Genomic DNA, 8,831 nt, shown 5'->3' on the forward strand with positions numbered 1-8,831 from the left:
CTTGACGATAAATGTGCCCATAAGTACATTTACGCCATACTATACATGTTTATTAAATCTATACATGTTTATTACGTTACACATACATGCTTATTACGTTAAGCTATGTACGTTTATTACGTCACACTATACATGTTTATTACATCACATTATACATGTTTATTACGTCACACTTACTACGTATGCTGAAGTATGTGGTGTTGCTCAAGGGTAGTTCCCCAAGCTGAGATCGTCGCCCGAACATTGAACACTTAATTCGTCTTTGGAAGTTTTAAAAGCTCGAGTGCACCTGCACAGTTACCATGGTTACATTCCACATTGAAAAGTTAATTATGAAAATAATTATATAATAATTTACAACTTGAGGTAATTCACTGTTTTACGCTAAAGCAAATGTTAGTCTGATAATCTGGGAAAAATACTCAATTATTAAAGGAATTCAGCCATGTATTGCGATACAATGCAGCAATTCTATCTTAAAGTTAACAACTGGAAGTAAGGCTGAATCCCCACCGGTTAGACAAAAACGCTTTAAAGCAGTTTGATCGCGACTAATGAGATGGAACGCTATTTCTTTTGTTGTCGCGTCTCCACCGACCAGACTTGACGCAAATCTTACGCACAGCAGACAGACACGACTAAACGCGTTTTTAGCGAGATAGCACGTGCACTACTTTTTTACCGTGTCTGAAGAGGCTTTTCGATAGAAACCGTTAGTTTTTTACGGGTTTTTGTAGGTTTTATATTAGGAATGTTATTTTAAAAGGTTAAGCAGGTTATTTTTTTTAATTCTAATAAAAATATATTTCTGGAAATGTCGAAAAGCCTTTTAATTCGTATCTTTCTTTTCCATGTATGATTTTACCAGCTTGACTAGTTAAAAAAACAATTTTGAAGACACCCTTGCGTACTTTTGAAACTTATCTTCATGTTTTAATAAAGTGCGAGAAAGTACATGGAAAGAAAACTCTCTATACCTTTTTTTCACAAATAGAGTATACCCTCTACTTGTGTTGTTGTATAAACTGCTGGTTACGCTTCCAAATACATATTTCTTCCAAAATTTACATGTTATTTGCCTCCGCTATGATCACAACTGGATTATATCGCCTAGCTTTGACCAGTTGAAGTTTCGCGCGCTTTGTCGGTGGGGATTGGTCAGAGTCGCTTTCAGGCACGACGCGACCAGTCAACAGACAGACATGTTTCGTCGCGTCGTGTCTGAGGTCCGGTGGGGATCCAGCCTTACTCAACTTCTTAATATTGATGTAAGTTTAAACCTAATAACCTGGAAAAAATGCTGCTATACGTTTTAACTTTATATATTTTTCTTGTTTTAGTAATGACGTCATTTCTTATCGGATTGTTTCGAGGTATTTTGTTTCAATCCTGGAATAAAATGAAGTATCGGACTTATCCAGTTGCCACTAACATCTACGACGTCACTATACAGTGTATTCAGTCATTCCTAATTGCTATTGTAACGCTGCTTACTGATCTTATGTAATAAATATCTGCAAGCAATTTAAGAGAAATAAACATTTTTGCGTTCGCTTTGCTTTTTATAAGTCTCTAGGTGCGCCCTGAAGTAAAAAAGGTTAAGAAACATTGGACTAGAGTCTGCAGTTAACGTTTTCTCCGTTTCCCAGTCAAAAATTAATCTTGGGCCCTTACTTCATTTATGATTGATTATCTACTAGAAACATATGGCCCAAGTACCACATTATTTCGTTATTCCTGCTTATATATCGGGCGTATATGTTTCAAATGTTACATGGGCCCATATATGCGCCACACATAAAACTTCTTACTTGATTCCTGTGTGATCAAGTGTGGTTCTTGTAATATTCTAACACTACTTATCTCACAAACTTCTACACTTTGCCACAAAAATAATTTTAGCACAGTTGGTTTTATTGATACACAATAAACACTCAATGTTGGTCAGTAGCTCGAAGTTGTCGGCCACCATCCCAATTCCTAACACCGTTGAATACTCTTTTAATTGCAAGTGAAATCTCTTCATATTTAGTACTCATGTGGGCAGTGAACTTCAACAATTCTAAACAACGCAAGAGTAAAACGTGTTAAATTTTTTATTTTTTTTTTCACTTTAGTCTGTAATACTTAAAAAACTTATTGCATAAAAAAATACTAGTGCAACGTAACAATTCTTAAATTATTTTTAGTCACTTTATTATAAGCTAACTTTTATAGAGGTGAATTGTTAAATTGAGTTTGACATAAGGTGTATAAACAGACGACCATTTATTGGAACTACAAGAAAAATCAATTGGTTATATGGTAATCATATGTTGCTAGTATACATGTGGGTGTGTCATACATTACAGTTAAGCTACTCTTATTTAACTATCCGACTACTACTATAATTGTACGTGGAAGTTATCGTAGGACAATTAACTGAGCAACCACCTATTAGCGGGCAACAGTATGATAGATAGTTTAACAATTATTTTAAAACAACTAGCCAATTTAACTATTTGTTCTTTTAAAGGTGTAACACTTTAAAACTAACTTTGCCAGGAATACCAAAGTGATTAGTAGTGTATTAATAAACCTTGCTAACCATTAAAAAGCAAAGCTTTGTCACAATACACAATCAGTCAAGAAATTTTTGTAAAAATTGAAATAAAATATTGCGCCAGTAGAGCATTATTTGTCTAAGTAGAATGAATAATTTTATAGACATTGCTTACCATAAAACATTAAATAGAGTTGGTGCTGTTTAAATGAGACTTTCACAGCCTTTTTCCCATTTCCGAGCCCAGACCAGGAAAATTTTTCTGCTAGATCCTTTGTCATAAAAGTTCTTATAAAGTTTTTGAAAGTGCCTCTCAAACATCGCACTTCTACCTTTCTTGCAAGAGCTTTAAGGTCCTATGAAAAGAAACAACATTTAAACTTAAAAAGGAAACACACAATAGGACCTACAAATTAACAAAATCCTTAGTATTAAAATCATCAAATATTATGGCTTTAGTATTTTTATTGAAGACAGAACAACATCTAAAATTGTCTAAATAAGACCTAAACCTGTCGGAATACTTTCTGAATTCATCGGAATAAGGCCTAAATGCACAAAATAATGCCTAACACTGTAGGGAGAGAGGGTATAGGACGATTGGGGGACACCTGTCTGGCATTGGCCGCTTTGGTTTCAACATAGCCCTAGTTTAAACGGGGGCGTTTTGCCTCTGTTTGGGATTAGGGACAGTTAATGGGTGGGGATGAAGATTGTGTTTGGGTTGAAATTGAGTATTATTATTATTCTGATTTAGACACTACTAAAGCTTATTTGGACCTATTTTGGTCTTTTACTAAATTGTGTTTTATCCGAGATTAATGTTGTTTAAAATCTTATGGCCGGAGTCCCTTACAGAGCCACTAATATACAAGACTTACAAAATTATTCTTTAGCCATAGTCAGTCATTTCGGCGAAATAATTTTTGGTATTTTTTTTTTTTAATTTTTCAACCCGTTTACCAACAAATTGTTTATTGCCAATCTAAGAACTAAAAAAACATATTCAAGAAAATTTAATAGCGAGTTTTATAAACGCTTATCAGTAAACCTTAACACCGACATTTTTATAAGTATTCGACATAGGAAGATTCACTCATATTTTATTGCAGTTTGCATTGCCAATAAACAAAAAAACTAAAAGAAGAAGTATACTGCTTGCAAAGAGCTATATCTCACTTTCTAAACATTTATTGATACATCAGTGTAACCAATAACCATAAATTTTATTTTTTTCATTAGACAAGAAAGGTTGACATATACCTTGGGGCTTTTAAAGACGTAACAATAGCAACAATAAACAAAGGAAACGAACAACGAGGCAATAGTTTAAAGGTACCGTATTGAACATTCACACAAAGAAAGGTTCTTAAACAAATGTTGTAAATAAACTAAATCAATTCCTGATCAATTTTCCTGAAAATTTATTATGTGAACTTGAACATTTTACAGTTTAATTATCATGCGATAATCGAAACTTGACAGGTTATAACTTTTTTCCTTTCCCACGATTTTCCTAAAAATTACAGTTAAACTACCCAATACAACACTTAATAACATAACGTTAGTCACTAACTCATGCCATTCAGATTTTTGCAGAAAAAGTAACTTTTTCGAAGACCTCTCAACGAAAAAAATGCTATATTCTTCGTGCAAAACCTCAAAGCATTGTTTTAGAAGATAAGGCAATTCACAATCATTTCAAGAAAGTGCTTTCAATCACCCTTTGGAATGAAACTGATCAAATCCCGGGGATTCAGACTGTGGTTTGCCTCATTGGCCGACTTTCAACGAAATGAAGTACAATTTATCGCAAAAAACGCATTTTAGCGCAGTGCGTGTATCTAAGTTTAGCGCCCAATAAAAATTTATCCTCACCCAAGAATTTGATGAAAATTGCTGTATGGCAAGCCAGTACATTCTAAATCACATTAAGCTTGGTCACTAATTTGACCCAATAAATGTTTTCCAACGAAATATTTTAATGAATATTGCAACTTGCAAGTGAATGAACAATGCCGGCAAAGCCTGAACTCCACGTCGAGGAGTTGTCCTATGTTCATAGGCATTATCGGAACATGGGAAAAAATAACTGGTAGTATTTAGGAATATAAGTTCAAATCTCTATTGGTTTATCGTTTAAGTATGTTGACTAACATTTGCAGTTTCATAAACAAGTATTTACAAAAAAGTCCAAGTCAAGTCGTTTTCAACAAAAAGTCGAAGTGCAAGTCATCGGTAAAATCAGGTCTAGTTCACATAAAGCCATAGTAGTCAATTCCAAGTCAAGACATTGAAATTAAAGTTTATTGGTCAACTTTTAAAGTTTTTCATTTCAAGTAAAAAAAATTCATTTTATTTCCAAGTAAAAAAAAACAGTCAAATAGCAAAGTTTTTCATCTACAAAGTGAAGTAAACTTACAAAAAAAGTTTAATACTTGAAATATTTAAAATTATTAACCAAATTCAACCTAATTGTCGATATGACTTAAGGTCGAATTTATAAACTCGGATCAGGTTTGATCCATGATCCTGGATCAATTGATCCGAGATTTACAATCCTGAGCTGGGTTTATTCCACAAACTCGGATCAACTGATCCTGGATCAGTTTCGTGATTCGTGATGCATTTTCGCTACAGCGATGTTTTATAACTTAAATTTCACGGTCGGGTGGTTTCAAAAGTAGTTGCCGAGGTTATATTGACAGCTAAAAGTCGTCTGCACACGGCAATACAAAGATAAAGTAATTTAGTAGGCTTTTAAAATGAATAAAAACAAATAATTTTGGCAAAAATTGTTTAATCGGCCTAATTAAGCAAGGTGGGTATGTGAATACAATAGAAAACAAAAAGACAAACGCGGTCTCTAGCGTCCGTAAAAACGCGGTTGAGCATGGTTTCGGATTGAATTGTCAAAATTATATAATTGCATAACAACACGGCAAAAGCGAGATGCCAAGCATTTGTGACAGCTGTGGAAGAACCTGAAGGCAAGTGGGGCCTCAACAATTTAACAAGCAGAAATGTTTCTGGGAAATATTTATTGGAGCTGTGTAATAAAACAACAAAACAACCGTAAATAATATATTTTTAATTCACAACAAAAAGTAATTATTGGTTGACAAAATAAATGACAGAAGACAACAACATAAATGGAAAAAAGAACAGCACGAGTGGTAAAGACAATAACACGAATAAAAAGACAAAGAAATGAAATGAAAATATTACTGATTCGCAAATCTTTATCTGAATACCGGTACTAGTTATAGCATTTTTGTCTTTTCTACTCTTGCTGTTAAAAAAAACGTTTTCTGAAAATTAGTTTTGCGCAATCTGCTGGCGATAGCGATCTCCAGCAATGTGCCCGGCTGCCCGCCCTCTCCTTCAAGAACGACTGTCATTTCTTCCTTAATGGATGGTGGACCTGGTGGTAATTTCTCTTGCATTTCATCTTTAGGCTTAGCCAGATTGTAAAGAAAGATCGTCGCAATTATAACTGGTAATGAGTTGGCCTTATAGACGCAAAATAATTCGAAGGCAACGAAACCTTTCTTTCAGCATATACTGTACTTTTACAATGACTCAGAACAGCGTTCATCGCAACCGTCGAGGATAAAGTTATGGTATCCGGCTTTATAATATTATATTTTAATTAAAAAAATATTAGCGAAATCGTAATCATGCCCCACAGGATGTAAAGTAGATGTATAGCGTGGTATTTATTAAAAAAATTATAATTATTATTAGAAAAACTCAAAAAAATGACTTTTCTAAATGGCTGAACCACCTATTTTCTCGGATCAAAATGACGCATTTTGATCTCGGATCAAGTTTGATCCGAGTTTGTGGAATGAAAACTGAAATACTGATCCCGGATCAAGGTAAACTGATTTTGCAAAAAACTTTTAGCCACTTAAAACTAGTAACACAAGATTCACATCCAGAAGTTCAACAAGTTGCGTTTAATTGTTATTACACTAACAATTTGTCAATGAATCTAAAAAAACAACAAGAGTGTTTAGTGGTTAAGTTAGTCTTTAGGGTAAAGGACAACTCAATTATTTGTATGTATTTGTTCCATTCAAAATAGGTAACGTTATAATGTATATATATATATGTTTTATAATATGCCTTGTTCCACTGAAAAGCCTTCACTAGCTATAGTCGAATATGTGTTTGATTGATACCCTAACCTTTTAGAAGCATCTACATAAGTAATGTTTCTAGAAAGCATTTCAAAAAATATAACTGACTCATGACTTATGACCTTCCAAAAATATCCATTAACATCCAAATTATTGAGTGCCTTAACACATTCACAATAAGATTTTTCTTCATTTTTTTCTATCTTAAATTCTATTCCGGCAAATGTTTCATTAATCAATTCTCCATCTGGATATTTTGTTGCCCGAAATTTATGATTTAAAAGTTTGCTTTGAATAAATTTTCACAGAACTGTTCTTTGGTCAGGATTCCAATAACTATTGTCCAATGTTAAAGTTAAATTAAAATTAAATAAACAACGGCGGACTTCTATGAAAAGCAAGTGTCGACAGCATTCTGGAATTGTTACTGCAGTTGACTGTGGTTTTAAAATAATATCTTTAATACGGTTACAAACATCAACAAATTTTTTTTCCAAATCTAAAATAATTTCCCTCTAAAAACAATCCAAAGCATTTCTTTCCAAAGAATATTCAATACACCTAGACAAAGTGACTTTTTCCGTTTTATAATTTATTAGGTCAGGATGAATGCGTCGCCTTCGCTTAACAACTGTTTGTTTTATAACACAAGATTCATCAGATGAAGAATTGCATTTATCATGGGCTTTAAGAGATCCAGGGCTAGGGACCCTCTCCAAACAGTCATTGTTTTGAGTTGCAATATTTTTTTCTTTATTTACACTTTTCTTATAAAATTAAATACTTTTTTTTAAAACAGTATCCATGATCTGGGGCCAACTACTTAAAATAACATTTTCATCATTATATTCGACTACCATATTACCATCGAAAGTGTAAGTAATGACCAACATTTACCGTACTTCCCAAGTGAACAATTATAGAAGCCAATTTGTAACCAACATATTCCCCGTTAAATTTAAATGTAAGACATTTATCAGGTATCACTTTTCTCAAACATTTATTGTAGCCATTACCAGTATTTCTCTACAGAGGTTAATACAAATCACATCTGGACTTCTTTACAATTTGCATTTATTTGTAACTTGAACAAACTAGTTAAACCACACATTTCTAAAATAGAAGACAAATTAAACAAAAACATAAACTCACTAACATCATAGTGTATATGAGGTGTTATCTGTAAATCAATACAAATCACTTCATACAAACTTTTCAATTTTACTACATCCAAAATTTTATCCGCTAAAAGACAAATAAATGAGGCAATTTTTTCACTGGTTGTAATGTTACCAAGGTTTTTATTATGTGTCTTTGAAACAATACTTTTAACAGCCTGTAAAAATGAATTAAGCCAGCAATTACAAAGTTGGGGAGACCAATTCCAATTGCATCCTTATTACGAGAATCAATATAATCATATATTCTTTATCACACCTTACAGAATCTTGTACGAGCGCAATAACATCCACCTTCGAAATAGTTTTGAATCAAAATTAGTTTTACTTTTGTCCATGAAATCACAGCAAATAGAGTCAACCACAAAACAAACACAAACACCACAACTACTAAAATCGGTTTGGACTACACCATTTCCAATGTTAAATAAAATATTACCTTCAAAAAATTGTTGAATAACAGGTGTCAAATGTGCTTTTATATTTGACTCTAAAGACTTCAAATTAAAATTACCAGAATCATACAACGTCAGTGTACATTTATTCTTATTAAACCACAATACTCTGAAATGTTTCTGGACTAATACTGGGAAAAATACATGATTGCGAATTTCTGTATGTTTTTTTAAAATTGGCTTGAACAGCGTTTTTAAATTTTTGTATGTTTTTCCAATTAAAATTTGTCCAACTACAATGATATCTAAACAACCAAAGTCTTCAGAATTCAATGAAGAATTACACATATTAACAGTTCTTAATACATAACAATCCACCACTTTATCTGTTAACCAACCAAACGTAGTCTTATGACATCCAGTTGCCAAAAGGGCGCGATATGTTTTACCAATTGGATTTGTGCAAAGGGTACGTACACAAGTCAAACCATGACATTGATTGCATGTTGCTAGTTACCAGAGCTTTATCGCAAATGCATTTTTTTAGGTTGCATTGGCGCCAAATGAAATT

The sequence above is a fragment of the Ascidiella aspersa genome, chromosome 5, assembly GCF_963924565.1.
Source record: "Ascidiella aspersa chromosome 5, kaAscAspe10.2, whole genome shotgun sequence".
In the NCBI taxonomy this organism is placed as follows: Eukaryota; Metazoa; Chordata; class Ascidiacea; order Phlebobranchia; family Ascidiidae; genus Ascidiella; species Ascidiella aspersa.